This window comes from Mya arenaria, chromosome 14 (genome assembly GCF_026914265.1).
Source record: "Mya arenaria isolate MELC-2E11 chromosome 14, ASM2691426v1".
Classification (NCBI taxonomy): Eukaryota; Metazoa; Mollusca; class Bivalvia; order Myida; family Myidae; genus Mya; species Mya arenaria.
This window is the reverse complement of record NC_069135.1, coordinates 55950071-55974759: the sequence shown is the minus strand read 5'-3', so window position 1 is coordinate 55974759 and position 24689 is coordinate 55950071. Positions and strand designations below refer to the sequence as shown.

Genomic DNA, 24689 nt, shown 5'->3' with positions numbered 1-24689 from the left:
CCTCATTGGCTGACGCATTGTCAACGCCGAATCTAACGCAGGGATTGTGTAGCGGTTGATTGGCAGTTGGCGGGCTTTTAAACACTCGCACACGTTTAAATTCTAAATGATTAAGCGTAGTTCCTAATGAATGCCCATCGGCAATTTCATTGGCTGTAAATGTAGGTTGTACATTGTATTCTAAACTGGTATAGAATATAACGGCAGAAGATGCAATGCTTTAATGTGCCTATCACGGTATATCATGCATGTTTAAATAGAAACGGAGTCGATGCAAAGCGCGAACACCTCGGATCTAAAACAAAACTTGTACCTTGCATTCTTCATTTAATGTCCTGTTCTAGATTCCAAAAATACACTATTATTTATACAATATTTGTTCAGTTGAAAAGCGTTGCAAGCAAAAAAGAAAAGAATCCATGCATGGTTTAAATCCTGATATATCCGACATTTCGTTATTCACCGACTTTGTGCCCAGATCGAACTCGAAAAATCTACACACATTGACGAAAAGCAAAACTCCAATGCAAAATATCCGATACTATATGCATTAAAACATATAGGCCCGGTTGTTCAAAACTCTCGTTAAGGATTTAACGTTAACTATCAGGTTTAAATGTTACGCTGTCAACGTTAAAATTAACGTTAACTTTAACGTTGACAAAAATGAGTTGTTCAAACTTAACACTTACGCTGATGGCGATAAAGTAGGCGCTAACTAAACGACACTTCTAACGTTGGTCTGGACCAACGTTAGAGTCAACGTTAAATAGTCTGTCAACGTTAAAAATGGCTGACACAGTTGGTGCTTGCCGAAGACTTTCAACGTAAGACTTAACGGTCAGAGCGGTGTCAGCACGGGAGCGAGCAAGTGTGGCTCTGAGGTGGTGAATTGATTAGATATGTCGACCATACTGTCCCTGACATTTGATACTATCCTCTGACTGGTCACTGCAAGTTAAATCACCAACCACCTGTCGCACATTTGATACAATAAGCGCAGTGTTTTTAAGTACCTGTTACTACGTTACTTACACATTTATTTACAGTACCAAACTGAATCAGTAATTGTAAACAGGCTATGAAATGATTATGGTTACCAAAAAATTGCAGAATATTTACCTGCATAAATGACCCTGAAGTGAAATATCTCCATGATGACAGATTGGGCTTCCACAAATGCACTGTCAATGTGACAAGTGTGGTAGACCACTCACTTTCCTATTTCCATAGAGGAAGCCACTACAAGAACAGTTTTAAATCCAATTTTTCTAATTAAAAAATATTTTCTTCCACTGTTTACATCATCCGAACGCTTGAAATTACGACACAGATAAGTCGGTAAATTAGAAACGGTCGGACGCTTTACCCCACTAATAAATCGCCCCTTTTATGGATCAACCTGTTTCACTTCAATTAACAGGTTAACTGTTTATCTTATCAAAATACAAATAAGCATGAATATTGCATTAGAATCACCAGTTTTGAACAACATAATTGTGAAAATGCAACATGAAAGAATTGCAAAATTATATTTGAGGAGGTTCCAGTTAAAACTCCCCATACCTGTTTAATAAAGCCTAATATTTTCCATTTCTGTTGTGATCCCCATTTTTATATCATGTTCTGTTTATATATGTAAAGCATGTTTTTGCTCCAATGTTGACATATTTTACAAATTAAGTTTTTTAAGCTGCCCTTTGTGGTATAAATATTGCACATGGGTGCACAAGTTTGGTCTTAAAGCACTGTATATCCCCTGTTTGGTCTATTCAATCGAACACCATTTAAGTGTTTATACTTATCACGCAGATTAAATTAAAGCATTAATCCACTTTACATTTGATAAGTCAATGCAAAGTTAACTAGATTCTTATACTAGTAATATAAAAAAATCAATAATAGGACGGTATTAAAAAAGCTCAACTGATATCCTAGTTAAGGGCAAGTAGTTCAGTCAACATGAATAATTAGTGTAATGTAACCTCAAATAATTTTTTCCCCTTTTTTTTCGTTGTGGTTAAAACATGGCCTTGACATTCATGAAAAAAACAACAACGGATTTTTAGAAGCAGTTGTAGAATTTTGGTAATATATATAGATATACCAGTGTATATATATCATGTTATATATACCTTTACGTATAACGGTTTGTTTACAAAACAAAACGCATCCTTAATTTTTATATCATTATTCATTTAATATTGACTAAAAAATAGCAAAGTGATGAAATGAATAATGAAATACACCACTGCCTGTGACTTAGTTATACAAGTTTAACATTTTAAGTGGATTTACCCTTCAAGTGGACGGGGTAAGTTTAATTGTAATTTCGCCGTATCAGACCACAGAAATTGTAAAGGATTATGGAAATACAAACAGGAAGTGAGCTTAACGCTGGTGTTAACGCCAACACGTAAGCGTTACATCAGTGTTAGCTAACGCTTACGCCTATAGATTTTTGAACAACAGGATAACGCTGATGTCGCTGAAGCGTAAGTAATGTAACGAGAGTTTTGAACAACCGGGCCATAATCTTCGTAAAAAACAGAGTTATCGTGAACTGTTTAAAGTGACACTCTTATTCAAAATCAATACATACGCATGCAGAACAAGCATACATTTTGAGTGATAAACCTATAACTGCTTCCTAAATAATGCATTTATGGAAAATATTAATTACTGATAACAATATTGTAACCGTGTTTTTATAGCTGGAAACGCAAAAAAAAAATTAAACGATTGGTGAGTGCTAAAAGATTTACTGTGATCTACTCTCGTCTCATTAGGTGGAAATATCGTATTTTCTGCACCTTTCTTTCAAATAAAACTCAGTATCCTTTGAATACCTTTGAATATCCTAAGAACCATTGTTTTCGACATTTATTCATCATTTTTAGTATATTAAAGCATTTGTTTTAATTTTGGTAAATCTTATTTGAGAGTAAGAGTGCATCTTTAAAGGGATTACCGAGTAGTTAACCTTAACACTATTTTTACTATGATTATATTGCACTTTTATAAATGATGGATCGGTAACCTTAAATGATAAGTAAATAGAATATAATACACGTCTTAATAGTTATTTAATCAAAGACATTAAAGCTTTATTACAAGTTATTTACAACGACAATATCGCGTGGTTTTACTAACGCTACATGATGATTTGTTAAGTGCGAGCGTCAGCGACAAAATAGATGAAGGTCAGGTCGTGGATTGCTGACTCAAAAACGGCTACGTGCATTTTATCAGTGTGTGTATACCACGTTGGACAAGTTTAATAACTATCCGGAAAATCATAGAGTTATGTTCATTGAATTGACAAAAATGAAAGAATCAATAGTGTTCGCCTTCTAACTTAAGCAAATGTACACCAATCTTCACTGAACTTTATCTTAAAGTGTATGTGTATGTTCAAAATAACTTGAACAATTTCAATTACTACTCAGACTCAGAACACATTGAGGTCAATGTGAAAGAGTTTGGAGTTCCTGATAAAACGGAATGGTTGTCCGGTTAGCGAAGTGGTTAGCGCACTCGCTTCTTACATAGGCGACCCGGATTCGATTCCCGGCTCGGGCGCATGTGAGTTTGGTTCGTGGTCACCAAGCCGGACAAGTGGGTTTTCTCCGGGTTCTCCGGTTTCCCCCACAACACAAGACCACACTCTCGCGTAAAATCGGGCCAACGAGAGTAATTAATATAATGTTACAATAACTTGTTTCACAATCGTTGTAAAATAAATATGTTTTAACTAAAAAGCAATGCGATCTAGAATAGTATCGGCAACTGTACGCTCTCGTAAAAAAGTGGCCTTGACCTTAACTTAAAAACAATGAAATGAACCGTAACGCTTATGTGGCCAGCGACAATACACTCACTCACAGCAAGGCCCACAACCCTGACTTTAATAAATATTTACTTTTGCCCATTTTGGCTTAAACACAGACAAACGTTGACATCCACATGCTTGCCTCAGTCCAAACAGCAGCAACACAACCCAGCTTCCGTTTACACCTTCCCAGTCGCGAATCCCACAACCGACGACGCTCACTTTTGACTGTCTCTCGATATATGCATGAACAGTCGCTACAATGGCAACGTAGCATATTCAGACTAGGGTTAGCTAATGTCTGCCACATTCAGACAACCGCTTATGTATGTCACATACAGGAAATCGCTATTGTCTGCCACATTCAGGCATTCGCTTATGTCTGCCACATTCAGACAATCGCTTATGTCTATCACATTCAGACAATCGCTTATGTCTATCACATTCAGACAATCGCTTATGTCTGCCACATTCAGGCAATCGCTTATGTCTGCCACATTCAGACAATCGCTTATGTCTGCCACATTCAGGCATTCGCTTATGTCTGCCACATTCAGACAATCGCTTATGTCTGCCACATTCAGACAATCGCTTATGTCTGTTACATTCAGACAATCGCTTATGTCTGTCACATTCAGACAATCGCTTATGTCTGTCACATTCAGACAATCGCTTATGTCTGTCACATTCAGACAATCGCTAATGTCTATCACATTCAGACAATCGCTTATGTCTGTCACATTCAGACAATCGCTTATGTCTATCACATTCAGACAATCGCTTATGTCTATCACATTCTGCCACATACAGACAATCGCTTATGTCTATCACATTCAAACAATCGCTTATGTCTATCACATTCAGACAATCGCTTATGTCTCTCACATTCAGACAATCGCTTATGTCTACCACATTCAGACTATCGCTTATGTCTATCACATTCAGACAATCGCTTATGTCTACCACATTCAGACAATCGCTTATGTCTGTCACATTCAGACAATCGCTTATGTCTGTCACATTCAGACAATCGCTTATGTCTGTCACATTCAGACAATCGCTTATGTCTACCACATTCAGACAATCGCTTATGTCTGTCACATTCAGACAATCGCTTATGTCTGTCACATTTAGACAATCGCTTATGTCTGTCACATTCAGACAATCGCTTATGTCTATCACATTCAGATAATCGCTTATGTCTGTCACATTCAGGCATTCGCTTATGTCTGTCACATTCAGACAATCGCTTATGTCTGTCACATTCAGGCATTCGCTTATGTCTGTCACATTCAGACAATCGCTTATGTCTGTCACATTCAGACAATCGCTTATGTCTGTCACATTCAGACAATCGCTTATGTCTATCACATTCAGACAATCGCTTATGTCTGTCACATTCAGACAATCGCTTATGTCTATCACATTCAGATAATCGCTTATGTCTATCACATTCAGACATTCGCTTATGTCTGTCACATTCAGACAATCGCTTATGTCTGTCACATTCAGGCATTCGCTTATGTCTGTCACATTCAGACAATCGCTTATGTCTGTCACATTCAGACAATCGCTTATGTCTGTCACATTCAGACAATCGCTTATGTCTATCACATTCAGACAATCGCTTATGTCTGTCGCATTCAGACAATCGCTTATGTCTGTCGCATTCAGACAATCGCTTAAGTCTGTCGCATTCAGACAATCGCTGATGTCTGTCACATTCAGACAATCGCTTATGTCTGTCGCATTCAGACAATCGCTTATGTCTGTCGCATTCAGACAATCGCTTATGTCTATCGCATTCAGACAATCGCTTATGTCTGTCACATTCAGACAATCGCTTATGTCTGTCACATTCAGACAATCGCTTATGTCTGTCACATTCAGGCATTCGCTTATGTCTGTCACATTCAGACAATCGCTTATGTCTGTCACATTCAGACAATCGCTTATGTCTGTCACATTCAGACAATCGCTTATGTCTGTCACATTCAGACAATCGCTTATGTCTGTCACATTCAGACAATCGCTAATGTCTATCACATTCAGACAATCGCTTATGTCTGTCACATTCAGACAATCGCTTATGTTTATCACATTCAGACAATCGCTTATGTCTATCACATTCTGCCACATACAGACAACCGCTTATGTATGTCACATACAGGAAATCGCTATTGTCTGCCACATTCAGGCATTCGCTTATGTCTGCCACATTCAGACAATCGCTTATGTCTATCACATTCAGACAATCGCTTATGTCTATCACATTCAGACAATCGCTTATGTCTGCCACATTCAGGCAATCGCTTATGTCTGCCACATTCAGACAATCGCTTATGTCTGCCACATTCAGGCATTCGCTTATGTCTGCCACATTCAGACAATCGCTTATGTCTGCCACATTCAGACAATCGCTTATGTCTGTTACATTCAGACAATCGCTTATGTCTGTCACATTCAGACAATCGCTTATGTCTGTCACATTCAGACAATCGCTTATGTCTGTCACATTCAGACAATCGCTAATGTCTATCACATTCAGACAATCGCTTATGTCTGTCACATTCAGACAATCGCTTATGTCTATCACATTCAGACAATCGCTTATGTCTATCACATTCTGCCACATACAGACAATCGCTTATGTCTATCACATTCAAACAATCGCTTATGTCTATCACATTCAGACAATCGCTTATGTCTCTCACATTCAGACAATCGCTTATGTCTACCACATTCAGACTATCGCTTATGTCTATCACATTCAGACAATCGCTTATGTCTACCACATTCAGACAATCGCTTATGTCTGTCACATTCAGACAATCGCTTATGTCTGTCACATTCAGACAATCGCTTATGTCTGTCACATTCAGACAATCGCTTATGTCTACCACATTCAGACAATCGCTTATGTCTGTCACATTCAGACAATCGCTTATGTCTGTCACATTTAGACAATCGCTTATGTCTGTCACATTCAGACAATCGCTTATGTCTATCACATTCAGATAATCGCTTATGTCTGTCACATTCAGGCATTCGCTTATGTCTGTCACATTCAGACAATCGCTTATGTCTGTCACATTCAGGCATTCGCTTATGTCTGTCACATTCAGACAATCGCTTATGTCTGTCACATTCAGACAATCGCTTATGTCTGTCACATTCAGACAATCGCTTATGTCTATCACATTCAGACAATCGCTTATGTCTGTCACATTCAGACAATCGCTTATGTCTATCACATTCAGATAATCGCTTATGTCTATCACATTCAGACATTCGCTTATGTCTGTCACATTCAGACAATCGCTTATGTCTGTCACATTCAGGCATTCGCTTATGTCTGTCACATTCAGACAATCGCTTATGTCTGTCACATTCAGACAATCGCTTATGTCTGTCACATTCAGACAATCGCTTATGTCTATCACATTCAGACAATCGCTTATGTCTGTCGCATTCAGACAATCGCTTATGTCTGTCGCATTCAGACAATCGCTTAAGTCTGTCGCATTCAGACAATCGCTGATGTCTGTCACATTCAGACAATCGCTTATGTCTGTCGCATTCAGACAATCGCTTATGTCTGTCGCATTCAGACAATCGCTTATGTCTATCACATTCAGACAATCGCTTATGTCTGTCACATTCAGACAATCGCTTATGTCTGTCACATTCAGACAATCGCTTATGTCTGTCACATTCAGGCATTCGCTTATGTCTGTCACATTCAGACAATCGCTTATGTCTGTCACATTCAGACAATCGCTTATGTCTGTCACATTCAGACAATCGCTTATGTCTGTCACATTCAGACAATCGCTTATGTCTGTCACATTCAGACAATCGCTAATGTCTATCACATTCAGACAATCGCTTATGTCTGTCACATTCAGACAATCGCTTATGTTTATCACATTCAGACAATCGCTTATGTCTATCACATTCTGCCACATACAGACAATCGCTTATGTCTATCACATTCAAACAAACGTTTATGTCTATCACATTCAGACAATCGCTTATGTCTCTCACATTCAGACAATCGCTTATGTCTATCACATTCTGCCACATACAGACAATCGCTTATGTCTATCACATTCAAACAAACGTTTATGTCTATCACATTCAGACAATCGCTTATGTCTCTCACATTCAGACAATCGCTTATGTCTACCACATTCAGACTATCGCTTATGTCTCTCACATTCAGGCAATCGCTTATGTCTCTCACATTCAGATAATCGCATATGTCTGTCACATTCAGACAATCGCTTATGTCTGTCACATTCAGACAATCGCTTATGTCTGTCACATTCAGACAATCGCTTATGTCTATCACATTCAGACAATCGCTTATGTCTATCACATTCAGGCATTCGCTTATGTCTGTCACATTCACACAATCGCTTATGTCTGTCACATTCAGGCATTCGCGTATGTCTGTCACATTCAGAGAATCGCTTATGTCTGTCACATTCAGACAATCGCTTATGTCTGTCACATTCAGAGAATCGCTTATGTCTATCACATTCAGACAATCGCTTATGTCTGTCACATTCAGACAATCGCTTATGTCTGTCACATTCAGACAATCACTTAAGTCTGTCGCATTCAGACAATCGCTTATGTCTGTCGCATTCAGACAATCGCTTAAGTCTGTCGCATTCAGACAATCGCTGATGTCTGTCGCATTCAGACAATCGCTTATGTCTGTCGCATTCAGACAATCGCTTAAGTCTATCACATTCAGACAATCGCTTATGTCTGTCACATTCAGACAATCGCTTATGTCTATCACATTCAGACAATCGCTTATGTCTGTCACATTCAGACAATCGCTTATGTCTGCCGCATACAGACAATCGCTTATGTCTATCACATTCAGACAATCGCTTATGTCTATCACATTCAGACAATCGCTTATGTCTATCACATTCAGACAATCGCTTATGTCTGCCACACACAGACAATCGCTTATGACTATCACATTCAGACAATCGCTTATGTCTATCACATACAGACAACCGCTTATGTCTGCCACATACAGACAACCGCTTATGTCTATCACAATCATACAATCGCTTATGTCTGACACATTCAGGCTACCGCTTACGGCAGACACGTTTAGGCTACTGTTAATTGCTAACACGTCGAGACTACTGCTTATATCTGACATGTTATGGTTACCGCTAACGGCTAAGACGTTTAAGCTTCTGTTTATGGCTGCCACGTACGTTCAGACCTCCGCTTATGATTGACACTTTTGCTTATCACAGACATGATAAGGCTACCATTTATGTCTGACAGGTTCAGGCTACAGCTTATGTCCGCCACATTCAGACAACCGCTAATGCCTGACACGTTCAGGGTACCGCTTATGTCTGACAAGTTCAGGCTACCGCTGATGTCTGACTTGCCCAGGCTACCGCTAGTGTCTGATATGTTCATGCTATCGCTGATGTCTGACAAGTTCAGGCTACCGCTGATGTCTGACTTGCCCAGGCTACCGCTAGTGTCTGACATGTTCAGGCTATCGCTGATGTCTGACACGTTCAGGCTACCGCTTATATCTTACACGTTCATGCTACCGCTGATGTCTTACACATTCAGGCTACCGAAGATGTATGACACGTTCAAGTCGCTAATGTCTGACATGTTCAGGTTTCCGCTAATGCCTGACATGTTAAGGCCGTCTCATATGCCAGACACATTGCTGCCTTCGCTTATGTCTGACATGTTCAGACTTCCGCTTATGTTTGGGTGTTTTTTTCTTTTCAAATGTATTGAAAGGATTTATAACGTTAAGAAAAATAATTTTACATTATATTCTTTATTTGCTTATTTAATTACATATTTGTACATATCTCTACGATCAGAAACAATGTTGAACACGGTCTAACACAGTTTTAAATCAACTTACTAGAGAAAAATCTGTTATTTAAGGTTCAAAGTTAAACCACTTAGATCCAAGTTCTGAACACTTTCAACTGTAAAGGTCTTTCGTAGAAAAAACAGGCGCATTCCTATCGTTCACGGCCCGGGTTCATTAAATACGGATGTACCCCTGCATCTGCAGTTTCTGCTGCCGATAATCCTGCATGCCATCCCCCTACGTTCGCAATTTGTACAACATCTACGCAGCGCGCCTCTTCCTTGAGCATTGACGTCGGTAACAACGCTAGCAAGGATCGCAGCGATAAGAATCGCGCAAATGAAACCAGTCAGCCTCATTTTGCTTCCGGTGGTTAAATTCCTTCAAAATGTTGTCTGAAAAATAAATGTGTGAATAAAAATAATTAGAATGAATGGAAATACAGCGATATATACGATCCAATTTTTTAGAGCAAGATATTCATCAAAATTCAATATGAGCGGTTCAAGTTCATTTCCTTATAAGTGATATCTGATTAATATAATGACCTACCAATGCGTGCTAAATACTGAAATAAAAATACTTGCTGCCCCTGTGTAAAACAACAACAACAACAACAAGGGCAACAACAACAACAACAACAACAACAAGGGCTGCAACAACAACAACAAAGGCAACAAGTGCAACAGCAACTTCTACAACAACAACAACAACAACAACAACTAAAACAATAACACCAGTTTGTACCTTGTATGTATTCCTTTTCACACTCGCCTTATTCAGCACAGAAGTCAGAATGGCTGTTATATGAAAGTACAAGTGTTACAGGAAATACTTGAAGAGGTGCAAGGGCGGCGCTATGAATGTTATGTCAGAGCCATTTAGCTAGTTAGTATAAACTACGTAATGTTATATGTACAAAGATCTTGAAAAATACACTTCGACTAAGAGATCTCGTGCTAACCGGATCTAAGATACATATCGTAGAAGACCGCAATGACCTTACATTAGTAATGCGCTCTGATTGGACGTCATTTCAACCAATGGAGCGCGACGAGACATCATCAGGCCTTTAAAAAAATAAAAAGATATTCGGGTTACCCGACCCTACCTCTGAAATAGGCGTCGACCCTACCGTTTTTATAGTCAGTTGGTAAAAATTAAATAAAAAATATATACTTATTTTTTTTAGGTGTGTGTTTCAATATGTAGTTTAAAACTTTAAACTTTATCATCATCATCATCATCATCACCACCACCACATAACTCAATTATTTGAAAACCTTCCGAAAATTGCATTTGCCTTAAGTGTTAGAAACATCAGTTTTTGAACGTAAATATGAAAAACTGAAATCTGATCTTCTATCAGCAGTTAAATGTAACTGATTTCCAGACATGTACTCCATTACATGTAAAAATTCATTCCAAAACAAAGACATATAAAAAAAACACGTCAAAACGGTCCATCTGTGAGAGAGCATCTTTAAAGGAAATCATAGGCCGTATAGGCCGTGTGCATGTACGTCTATGTGTATAGCCAAATGGCCTATACTATGATAAAAGAACAGAGGTGTTAATTAATTTGCAATTTAAGTTAAAATTAGGGTCAAACATCATCGAGTTCATTCACTCAATTGGTCAGTGGATAATAACAAGTTATCCGATTAGCTACATCGTTCTTAGATCGAATTAAGACCAATTTTGAATACCAGTCCAGAAACAACTGTGAGTGTGATATATAACAAGCTACGCACATGAGCTATCTTTCTGTGAAGATAAAGATTTGGAAGCCAGCTGCAGACGTAATGAGATTGTTGATGTTTAAAAGCTGTATTTGAAAATCAGGTCAACACGCACAAACAGCTTACATGTGTTTCTAATTTGTGGCATTTTCGGCTCGCTATAGTAGAGTTCAAGGTCTAAGTAGGAGGTGTTTTTTTTCTAATGATTAAGACAAGTATAGTCTCGTTTATGTTTTCTCTTGAGCAAGAATTACGTCTTAACATACTAATCTCGTACATTAAACTATCATTGATATCAATAGTATTTTAAAATATGATTTAAACATCATACAAATCCCGGATAAGCGAGATTTTTTCATGTTACCGATTTTCATATTAAACGCCATGCCGTCAAGTAGCAGTTTACCATTTGAATTAAACACCAATGCCGTTAACAACGTTGTAAACTTTAACAGATATAATGCACCAGTCATTTGTAACCGCGGCCCCCAGGTCCGGAGAATAGCCGGGACTTTGACTTACGGTCCAGCCAACCCCGGGTAAAATCCCCAGAGACTCTATATAAGGCCCACTCTCGGCTTAATTTGGCGCTATGACAACACAACCGCTGTCACCCGGCCCTGCGGGGCCACCTGGAAAGTAAAAACACTGCCCTTTTCCCCGGCTATCCCCGGTATACCCCCGGACCTGGGGGGGGGGGGCGTGGTTACAATTGACTGGTGCATAAGCAACTGGATAACGTAGATATTCCGACCATATCAGACCAAAGGCTACATACCATCTTCATAGGGTTTGAAGCTGAATAATTTGTTATATAAAACATGTTGAATCTACTTGATTTACTTGTTGTTTATATTTTTATCGCATTGTTTGTACTACATCGGGTGTGGTCACTTTATCGAATACATAGAAGTTACTTTATAACGTTGTTTATTGTTTAGGCCTAAAAAAATATGTCTGTTTCGGGTAACCCGACCCTACCTATAAAAATGCGCCGACTTTAACTATGTTTTTCCGTTTCTGAGCAGAAAAAATATTCGTTAGCGAATAGAGAGTTACGAAGGGCGGATAAATGCATATTTTAATCAGAATTATTGTTTATATGATAAAACAAAGTCAGGCAATGACAGTAATGTAGGAAATACTGCCATGTGCAAGAAAACACTCTGAACTTACGACAGATTTTGAAAAAATAAAAATAAAATAAAAATGCCTACCTACCCTACCTAGAAATTTTGGGAAGGTTACCCTAAACAAACATTATTATTTTTTTGGCCTTAGTACACACGTGGAACTTTCTTCCAAAATATAATGTTGGCTGTTGATGGTGTCGAAATTCAGTGTTATCTCGCGTGTAAATTTGTTAAGTGACTCTAGATAAAAAAAATACAAACACTGACTCTGACCTGCTGGGCAATATGAGGCAGCGGTATACTGCCTGACATAGTCTGATGCGCTGCTGGAATAAATTGTTTGCAGCGGAATGTTAACAGATGGATCGACCTACTTTTTGAACATTTTTATGTCAAACATCATGTTTGTACTTATACACACATGTTTCTATTCCTCAGTTTTTGCTTCATGAACTGTTCAACACACTCAGTGAGAGCTACTATGGTCATTTTTAAAAAAAAATGTACGGGGGTGGTATTCAATATTGAACTTAAAGGCCTAGTTTAAGGAATGTTTGGCGTGATAATCCCTGGCTGTACATTTCCTGCTCATTGCACTGATGTCACAGTAGGGGCCAATTTCCTGTGTATTTGTTTACTTGCTCAGGGCCATTTAGGGTCCATTTCTATAATGAAACCTCCCAAACTGCACAGCAGGATACTCAGATCGGAGATCTGATAAGACGACACAAGGCAATTAGATTAAGATCAATACACAGAGGTTATGTACTATACACGATTTTTTTTTATATATTTATATATATATATATTTTTTTTTTTTTTTTTTTTTTGGGGGGGGGGGTCACTAATAGAAGGCTTAAAATATGCCTTTAAGATTATCTTATGGTCATGCATTATTGACTTTATTCACTCTAATGGTCAGTTATAAATAACAAGCAATCCGATTAGCTACATCGTTCTTAGATCCCATTTGGACCTACATTTGTATATTGAATACCGCCCAGATGAGTTTTAGATCCGAGGTGTTCTAGCAGTGTATATACTTCCTTAACTATACAGATATGCGCTATAAACTTTGATGGACATTCGAAACTCCTCGGCCATTTTCCATCGAAAACAACCTCCAATGTATGTTGACCGTTTACAATGTCAGAAATATTTTACATTTAACTACTTTGCAAGTAAGTAGTAATTTCAATTTAGCATTTAAACTTTATGACTAAACCCTTGGGAATCTTAATTATGTATACAAAAATACACTTGACTGGCAATCATTTATCACCAGTAATGCAAAATACGTAATAAAACACTGCCACTAACTAAAAATACGGACTATTTCTACGGATGTGCCGGCATTCATCCGAGGTTGTTTCGATGTTAAATGGCCGAGGAGTTCCGAATGGTGCATTGTATGTCCCCTATATTCCGAACCATTGTGTTCTAAATGCCGTGATAGGCACATTGTGCACATTGAATAGAGAAGAGGGTACAGATTACAGAGTGTAGTGCACGCCAACACAATGTGTATAGACTATGACTGAGGAGTTAAAGCAAAGCTTCAATATCTCTGGCTTTGTACATTGAACAGAGCACAGATAGAGTATTGTGCATGCCAACACAATGTGTATAGTCTATAACTGAGGAGTTAAAGCAAAGCTTCAAACTCTCTGGCGTTGTATATTGAACAGAGCACAGATAGAGTTTTGTGCACGCCAACACAATGTGTATAGTCTATAACTGTGGAGTTAGAGCAAATCTTCAAACTCTCTGGCTGTATATATTGAAAAGAGGCCAGTGCTTCAACAGCTCTGAAGAGGAATAGAACATAGTGAACAATATATGTAATACTTAGATGACATGAATTTAAATCTTAATGATTAAGAATTTAAATCTTAATGATTAAGTATTGGCGGAGTGGGCGTAGCGCTACTTTATCATAAGGATTTTCATTCAGGTCATCTAACTGACTTAGGATACAACCTCATTGGCTCACGCATTGTCAACGCCGAATCTAACGCAGGGATTGTGTAGCGGTTGATTGGCAGTTGGCGGGCTTTTAAACACTCGCACACGTTTAAATTCTAAATGATTAAGCGTAGTTCCTAATGAATGCCCATCGGCAATTTCATTGGCTGTAAATGTAGGTTGTACATTGTATTCTAAACTGGTATAGAATATAACGGCAGAAGATGCAATGCTTTAATGTGCCTATCACGGTATATCATGCATGTTTAAATAGAAACGGAGTCGATGCAAAGCGTGAACACCTCGGATCTAAAACAAAACTTGTACCTTGCATTCTTCATTTAATGTCCTGTTCTAGATTCCAAAAATACACTATTATTTATACAATATTTGTTCAGTTGAAAAGCATTGCAAGCAAAAAAGAAAAGAAAAAAATGCAAATCCATGCATGGTTTAAATCCTGATATATCGTTATTCACCGACTTTGTGCCCAGATCGAACTCGAAAAATCTACACACATTGACGAAAAGCAAAACTCCAAAGCAAAATATCCGATGCTATATGCATTTAAACATATAATCTTCGTAAAAAAACAGAGTTATCGTGAACTGTTTAAAGTGACACTCTTATTCAAAATCAATACATACGCATGCAGAACAAGCATACATTTTGAGTGATAAACCTTTAACTGCTTCCTAAATAATGCATTTATGGAAAATATTAATTACTGATAACAATATTGTAACCGTGTTTTTATAGCTGGAAACGCAAAAAATATTAAACGATTGGTAAGTGCTAAAAGATTTACTGTGATCTACTCTCGTCTCTTTAGGTGGAAATATCGTATTTTCTGCACCTTTCTTTCAAATAAAACTCAGTATCCTTTGAATACCTTTGAATATCCTAAGAACCATTGTTTTCGACATTTATTCATCATTTTTAGTATATTAAAGCATTTGTTTTAATTTTGGTAAATCTTATTTGAGAGTAAGAGTGCATCTTTAAAGGGATTACCGAGTAGTTAACCTTAACACTATTTTTACTATGATTATATTGCACTTTTATAAATGATGGATCGGTAACCTTAAATGATAAGTAAATAGAATATAATACACGTCTTAATAGTTATTTAATCAAAGACATTAAAGCTTTATCACAAGTTATTTACAACGACAATATCGCGTGGTTTTACTAACGCTAAGTGACAATTTGTTAAGTGCGAGCGTCAGCGACAAAATAAATGAAGGTCAGGTCGTGGATTGCTGACTTAAAACGGCTACGTGAATTTTATCAGTGTGTGTATATCACGTGGTAAATTACGTCATATTTGCTACATCGGAAGGCAACATTTTGCTTAAATTGAAGACTTAAAAACAAATATGACTTTTCTTTTACTACACCATTTTAAATGAAACAAAGGATAGTCTATGTCGCTTAAAGAGCCCCACCTTCGTTTATTACCGGAGTTTGAGAAGGTGATTAGTTTCATCCAACAGATGGCCGTTTTTCAGTGTGTGTATACCGGTGATAAATTACGTCATATTTGCTATATCGGAAGGCAACGTTTTGCTTAAATTGAAGACTTAAAAACAAATATGACTTTTCTTTTACTACACCATTTTAAATGAAACAAAGGGTAGTCTATGTCGCTTAAAGAGCCCCACCTTCGTTTATTACCGGACTTTGAGAAGGTGATTAGTTTCATCCAACAGATGGCCGTTTTTCAGTGTGTGTATACCGGTGATAAATTACGTCATATTTGCTATATCGGAAGGCAACGTTTTGCTTAAAATGAAGACTTAAAACAAATATGCTTTTTCTTTTACTACACCATTTTAAATGAAACAAAGGGTAGTCTATGTCGCTTAAAGAGCCCCACCTTCGTTTAAATACTGGAGTTGGATAAGGCGATTAGTTTCATCAAACACGTCGACAAAAATGTTTCAAAAATGATATTTTGACAGTGCTCCGTCAAACGGACGTTTTCAGTGTGTGTATACCACGTGATAAATTACGGCATATATGCTTCGTCGGAAGGCAACATTCTGCTTAAAATGAAGACTTAAATCAAAGATAAATTTATTTTACTACACCATTTTAAATACAAACAAATGACAGTCAGTGCCACTTAAAAGGGGCGCTTTCGTGTTATTACCGGAGTTTGATAAGGTGATTAGTTTCATCAAACACTTCGACAAACCTGTTTCCAAAATAATGTTTAAAAAGTGCTCCGTCAGACGGCCGTTTTGTGAAAAGATTTGGGGAAGTGTTTTAAAAAACTTCACTCTCAATCAAACTCTGGTAAAAGTTCGAAGGCGGGGCTCCGTAAGCGGCATAGACTGCACTATAGTTCATTTTAAATGGTGAAAAAATAGTGAAGTTATATTTGATTAAAGTCTTCATTCGAAGCAAAATGCTACCATCCTATGTAACATTTATGACGCAATATATAACGTGATATACATACACTGTTTATGGTCTTAAATCTGTTTAGTAGTAAATACGCTTTTATTCTGGACTAAATTATTTATATCAATTTTCATAAGGAGTTCACACAGACTCATGCAAAGTACGTCGTACGATATGTGATTATATGACTGATTTGAATGTACGCGGTGAATTTCAAATTTTGATTTTATAAACTAATTGTAGATGACTTGTATTATCTTAATGGTTAAGAATGGGCGGACTGAGCGAAAAGCACAGTTAGGACTGTTTTGTGTGTCTCGGACATAACATACGCCGAACGTTTTAATACTTTTACATTACAGTCAGAGTCAAAGGTCGACATATTCTCTAGAACCATATCTAAACCATATTTTCGTCATGAACCGGAACGTCTAAAGGCTCTTTTTAAAATTTTGTTGAACTGCGGTTGTTGTCATGGTAACACGGCTGGCGATGCAGACCCTACGCTTGTTGTCATGATAACACAGCTGGCGATGCAGATCCTGCGCTTGTTGTCATGGTAACACGGCTGGCGATGCAGACCCTGCGCTTGTTGTCATGGTAACACGGCTGGCGAAGCAGACCCTGCGCATGGTAACACGGCAGGAGATGCAAACACTGCACTTGTTGTCATGGTACCACGGCTGGCGATGCAGACACTGCGCTTGTTGTCATGGAAACACGGCTGGCGATGCAGACCCTACGTTAGTTGTCATGGTAACACGGCTGGCGATTCAGACCTTGCGCTTGTTGTCATGGAAACACGGCTGGCGATGCAGACCCTGCGCTTGTTGTCATGGTAACACGGCTGGCGATGTAGAACCTACGCGTGTTGTCGTGGTAACACGGCTGGCGAAATAGACACTGCGCTTGTTTTCGTGGTTACACTGCTGGCGATGCAGACCCCGTGCTTGTTGTCATGGTAACACGGCTGGCGATGCAGACCCTACGCTTGTTGTCATGGTAACACGGCTGGCAATGCAGACCCTGCGCTTGTTGTCATGGTAACACGGCTGGCGATGCAGACCCTTCGCTTGTTGTCGTGGTAACAATAATGGCGATGCAGACCCTGCGGTTGTTGTCATGGTAACAAGAATGGCGATGCAGACCCTGCGGTTGTTGTCATGGTAACGCGGCTAGCAATGCAGACCCTGCGGTTGTTGGCATGGTTACATGGCTGGCGATGCAAACCCTGCGCTTGTTCTCATGGAAACACGGCTGGCGATTCAGACCCTGTTCTAGTTGTCATGGAAACACGGCTGGTGATCTAGACCGTGCGCTTGTTGTCGTGGAAACACGGCTGGTGATGCAGACACTGCGTTTTGTTGTCGTGATTATATGGCATCTGATTCAGTTCCTGTACTTGTTGTTATAATAAGATGGCTTGCGATGCAATTACAGCGCTTGTTGCCATGGTAACACTTTTCGTCATTGCATGGCTTGTGATGCAGTCCCTACACTTATTGTCATGGAAACATGGCTGGTGATGCAGTTTCTGTGCGTAGAGACAGTTACAATCTTTAACTACTTCATCAATTCTGCGATTTGCTAGATTTTAAAAAGTTTTAATGTGCAAGGAAGAATATAATTATGATACCGATAAGAAGTTCACAAACACACTGTTTTGATAACTAACTAACTAATTAACTAACTAACTAACTTACTAACTAACTAACTAACTAACTAACTAACTAACTAACTAACTAACTAACTAACTAACTAACTAACTAACTAACTAACTAACTAACTAACTAACTAACTAACTAACTAACTAACTAACTAACTAACTAACAAACTAACAAACTAACAAACTAACTAACTAACTAACTAACTAACTAACTAACTAACTAGATAACTAGATAACTAACTCACTCACTCACTCACTCACTAACTAACTAACTCACTCACTCACTCACTAACTCACCGACTGACTGACCGACTGACAAACCTCAAAAATCGTTCACTCTCCAACTTTAGCAAATTTACAGCAATCGTTAACATACTTGGTTACCATGTGTATTGGAAAACTATTTCGGGCAAAGCTAATATTCCTCAAGCATCAGTTATCACCTATCAGTCATCACCAAACTTTGTCACACTAGTTGACAAAAAACCTTGGACAAGTTTGATAACTATCCAGAAAATCATAGTTCCCTCAGAGTTATGTTTCTTGAATTGACAAAAATGAAAGAATCAGTAGCTTCCGCCTTCTAACTTTAGCAAATGTACACCAATCATCACTGAACTTGATCTTCATGTGTATGTGTATGTACAAAATAACTTGAACGATTTCAATTACTACTCAGACTCAGAACACATTGAGGTCAATGTGAAAGAGTTTGGAGTTCTTGATAAACGCAATGCGAACTAGAATAGTATCGGCAACTGTACGCTCTCGTAAAAAAGTGGCCTTGACCTTAACTTAAAAACAGTGAAGTGAACCGTTAGGCTTATGTGGACAACGACAATACACTCATCCACAGCAAGGCCCATACCCCTGACTTTAATAATTATTTACTCATGCCCATTTTGACTGAAACACAGACAAACGTTGAGGTCCACTTGCTTGCCTCAGTCAAAACAGTAGCAACGCCACCCAGCTTCCGTTTACACCTGCCCAGTCGCGACTTCCGCAACCGACAACGCTCACTTCTGACTGTCTACCAACATATGCATAACCAGTCGTTACAATGACACCGTTACTTATTCAGGCTACCGCTGCCTCACACACTTGTCTAAGGCTTATATCTGGCAGGTTTATACTACCGCTTTTGACTGACAAAATCAGACTATCGGACATTTCTGACACGTTCAGACTATCGCTCATGTCGGATACATTCAGACTATCGCTCATGTCTGACACATTTATACTACCGCTTTTGTCTGACACATTCAGACTATCGCATTTTCTGACACATTCAGACTATCGCTAATATCTAAAACGTTCAGGTAACCGCTGATGTCTGACACGTTCAGGCTACCGCGGATGTTTGACACGTTCAGGCAACCGCTAATGTCTGACCTGCTCAGGCTACCGCTTATGTCTGACACGTTCAGGCAATCACCGATGTCTGACACGTTCAGGCAACCGCTAATGTTTGACATGCTCAGGCTACCGCTTATGTCTGACACGTTCAGGCAATCGCCGATGTCTGACATGTTCACGCTACCGCTGATGTCGGACATGTTCAGGCTACTGTTAATGTCTGACATGTTCAGGCTACCGCTGATGTCTGACACGTTCAGGCTACCGCTAATATCTGACACATTCAGACTATCGCTCATGTCTGACACGTTCAGAATACCGCTAATGTCTGCCACATTCATACTACTGTTTATGTCTGACACATTCAGTCAACCGCTGATGTCTGACACGTTCAAACTATCGCTGATGTCTGACACGTTCATGCCACCGCTTATATCTGGCACGTTCAGGTTTCCGCTAATGTCTGACATGTTTAGGCAACCACTTATGTCTGACACGTTCAGGCTACTGCTTATGTCTGACACGTTTATCCTAAAGCTTATGTTTGAGATTTTCAAGTAACCGCTTATGTCTGGCATGTTCAAGCTACCAATTATGCCTGACATGTTCAAGCTACTACGATTGTCTGACACGTTTAGGATATCGCTAATATCCGACACGTTTAGGCTATTACTTATGTCTTTCACGTTCTGACAATCGCTAATGTCTGATTTGTCTATACTTCTGCTATGGCTTGCATGTTCAGGCTATCGCTTATGTTTCACGCGTTCAGATTATCGCTAATGTCTGATACGTTTAGGCTACAGTTGTCTGACACGTTCAGACCAGCGCTCATGTCTTACACATTTAGGATACCGCTAATGTCTAACACATTCAGGCTACCGCATATGTCTGACACGTTCTGGCAACCGCTTATGTCTGACACGTACTGGCTACCGCTTATGTCTGACACGTTCTGGCTACCGCTTATGTCTGACACATCCAGGCTACCGCTTATGTCTGACACGTTCAGGCTACCGCTAATATCTTAAACGTTCAGGTAACCGCTGATGTCTGACACGTTCTGGCTACCGCGGATGTTTGACACGTTCAGGCAACCGCTAATGTCTGACCTGCTCATGCTACCGCTTATGTCTGACACGTTCAGGCAATCGTCGATGTCTTACACGTTCAGGCAACCGCTAATGTCTGACCTGCTCAGGCTACCGCTAATGTCTGACATGTTCAGGCTACCGCTGATGTCTGACATGTTCAGGCTTCCCCTAATGTCTGACATATTCAGGCTACCCCTGATGTCTGACATGTTCAGGCTACCGCTGATGTCTGACATGTTCAGGCAACCGCTAATGTTTGACAAGTTCAGGTTACCGCTAATGTTTGACAAGTTCAGGCTACCGCTAATATCTGACACATTCAGACTATCGCTCATGTCTGACACGTTCAGAATACCGCTAATGTCTGCCACATTCATACTACTGTTTATGTCTGACACATTCAGTCAATCACTGATGTCTGACATGTTCAAACTATCGCTGATGTCTGACACGTTCATGCTACCGCTTAGATCTGGCACGTTCAGGTTTCCGCTAATGTCTGACATGTTTAGGCAACCACTTATGTCTGACATGTTGAAGCTTCTTATTTTTGACACGTTCGCTAATTGCTGACATGGTCGCGCTAGCTACTGCTATTGTCTTGCACGTTCAGGCTTCCGATAATGTCTGACACGTGCAGAATACCGCTTATTGTTGATTTGTTCTTTTTAAATGTATTAAGCATAATGTTAAAAAAATCATTTCACAATGCATTCTTTATTTGTTTATTTAGTTACATATTTGTACATGTCTCCGCTCAGAAACAATGTTGTACACGGTCTAACACAGTAATAAATCAACTTACTAGAGAAAAATCTGTTATTTAAGGTCCAAAGTTAAAAAACTTAGATCCAAGTTCTTAACACTTTCAACTGTAAAGGTTTTTCGTAGAGAAAAAAAAACAAGCCCATTCCTATCGTTCACCACCCGAGGCTAGAGATTCTGAATCTACTCTTGCATCTGCACGAGTATCTGCCGACAATCATGCATTCCATCTCCCTACGTTGGCAATTCATACAACATAGACGCAGCGCGCCTCTTCTTTGAGCAATGACGTCGGTAACAACGCTAGCAAGGATCGCGGCGATAAGAATCGCGCAAATGAAACCAGTCAGCCTCATTTTGCTTCCGGTGGTTAAATTCCTTCAAAATGTTGTCTGAAAAATAAATGTGTGAATAAAAATAATTAGAATGAATGGAAATACAGCGATATATACGATCCAATTTTTTAGAGCAAGATATTCATCAAAATTCAATATGAGCGGTTCAAGTTCATTTCCTTATAAGTGATATCTGATTAATATAATGACCTACCAATGCGTGTTAAATACTGAAATAAAAATACTTACTAAACCAGTGTAAAACAACAACAACAACAACAACAACAACAAGGGCAACAACAACAACAATTACAACAGCAACAACTAAAACAATAACACCAGTTTGTACCTTGTATGTATTCCTTTTCACACTCGCCTTGTTCAGCACAGAAATCAGAATGGCTGTTATATGAAAGTACAAGTGTTACAGGAAATACTTGAAGAGGTGCAAGGGCGGCGCTATGAATGTTATGTCAGAGCTATTTAGCTAGTTAGTTTAAATCACGTGAAGTTATGTGTACAAAGATCTTGAAAAATACACTTCGACTAAGAGATCTGGTGCTTACTAGAACTAATATACAAATTGTAGTAGACCGCAATGAGCTTATATTAGTAATGCGCTCTGATTGGACGTTATTTCAACCAATGAAATGCGACGATACATCATCAGGCCTAGAAAAAAAACCATTTGATTCGGGTTACCCGACCCTACCTCCGAAATAAACGCCGACCTTCCCGTTTTTGCAATCAGTTGGTAAAAATGAAAATGTAAGCATTTGTTTTAGGTGTGTGTTTCAATATGTAGTTTAAAACTTTAAAACTTAAAACAGAATATAACATTACCACAATTATTCAATGATGAAATTTGACGTTCTTTACATAAAGACTAAAATAGCATACCTTCTCTACCTGTTTTTTCAACAGTTTTGGATGTAACACTAACCAGCCCATTTTTTGGCCACATCCTCGTCCTCCTCCTCCACCTCCTCCTGCGCTTCTCCTCCTCCTCCTCCTCCTCATCATCATCATTATCATAATCATCATCACCAACTTAGAACAGATCTCAATTGAAAATATTCCGAAAATTGTCTTTGCCTTAAGTGTTAGAAACATCAGTTTTTGAACGTAAATATGAAAAACTGAAATCTGATCTATTATCAGCAGTTTTATATCACTGGTTTCCAGACATGTACCCCATTACATGTAAAAAACCAAAAACATATAAACAAACACCAACGTTAAAACGGTCAATCTGTGAGAGTGCAGCTTTAAGGGTAAACGTCGTGTAAGCCGTGTACAAACGTCCATATATAACGCAAAGAATGGCCTATACTGTGATAAAAGAACAGACGTGGTATTCATTATATGCAACTTAAGTAAATCTTTGGATCATTCCTCATTGACTCCATTCACTGTAATGGTCAGTGAATAATAACAAGTAATCCGATTAGCTACATCGTTCTTAGATCGAATTAAGACCAATTTTGAATACCAGTCCAGAACCAACTGTGAGTGTGGTATATAACGAGCTACGCACATCGGTTATTTTTCTGTGAAGATATAAATTTGGAGCCCAGCTGCAGCCCTAATGAGATTGTTTATGTTAATAAGCTGCATTTGAAAATCAAGTCAAGCACAAACGGCTTCTAATTTCCGCTCGCTAAAGTAGAGTTAAATGTCCATTTATATTTAAGGAGGCTTTTTTTCTCGAATGATTCAGACAATTATATTCTCAAGTAGCGCATGTTTGTTTTGTTTTTAGCAAAGTATGTCTTTTACATAATATTCTCATGCATTAAACTATTATTAGTTTAGTTTAAACATCTATTACTTTTACAGCAATTGTGAAACAAGTTATTGCAACATTATATTAATCACTCTCGTTGGCACGATGTTAAGCGCGAGTGTGGTTTTGTGTTGTGGGGGAAACCGGAGTACCCGGAGGAAACCCACTTGTCCGGCTTGGTGACCACATACCAAACTCTCATACGCCCAGGCAGGGAATCGAACCCGGGTCGCCTAGATGAGAAGCGAGTGCGTTTACCACTGCCCTAACCGGATAAGTAACTACAATTGATATAAATCTTGTTTGAAAATATGATTTAAACATTATATAAATGACGGACTAGAGTGAAGTGTTGTGGAATGCGACCGATTTTTTTATCCTGACTTTTTGATGGTTGCGCGGCATTCGGAGCTCAATATATGCTGCTATCATTTTAAAACCAAAAGAACGTATGATGGTGTAGAAGCTCCCTTTTTATTAGGGATTCGGAGGGTGAGTATTCCGGCAACAGTAACGCTGCAATGACCAAATGGTTTCATACACCGATCTACTACAATATAAAAACAATAAATCCTTGAATGTTGCATTGTTGGGTATCTAAGTCTGTGCATTCTGATAAACCTGAGCAACCATCAGAACGGGAAGCTCTGTATGTCATGGTATGGTATGCCAAGAAATAATCGACTTTCTTGCTCGCCCATCATTTAAATGATGTC

The 24689-nt window shown here is 38.8% G+C and overlaps 2 long non-coding RNA genes across 2 annotated transcripts; both read right to left on the bottom strand.

Moving 5' to 3' along the window:
- Window positions 1-9658: 9658 nt before the first annotated feature.
- On the bottom strand, window positions 9659-10662 carry LOC128216426 (uncharacterized). Its single transcript, XR_008258069.1, has 2 exons — window positions 10467-10662; window positions 9659-10114 (listed from the first exon to the last, which is right to left on the bottom strand). It is a non-coding gene; the product is annotated as an uncharacterized LOC128216426 (long non-coding RNA).
- Window positions 10663-21788: 11126 nt separating this feature from the next.
- LOC128216425 (uncharacterized) lies at window positions 21789-22753 on the bottom strand. The gene is made up of 2 exons (XR_008258068.1): window positions 22537-22753; window positions 21789-22244 (listed from the first exon to the last, which is right to left on the bottom strand). It is a non-coding gene; the product is annotated as an uncharacterized LOC128216425 (long non-coding RNA).
- Window positions 22754-24689: the final 1936 nt, after the last annotated feature.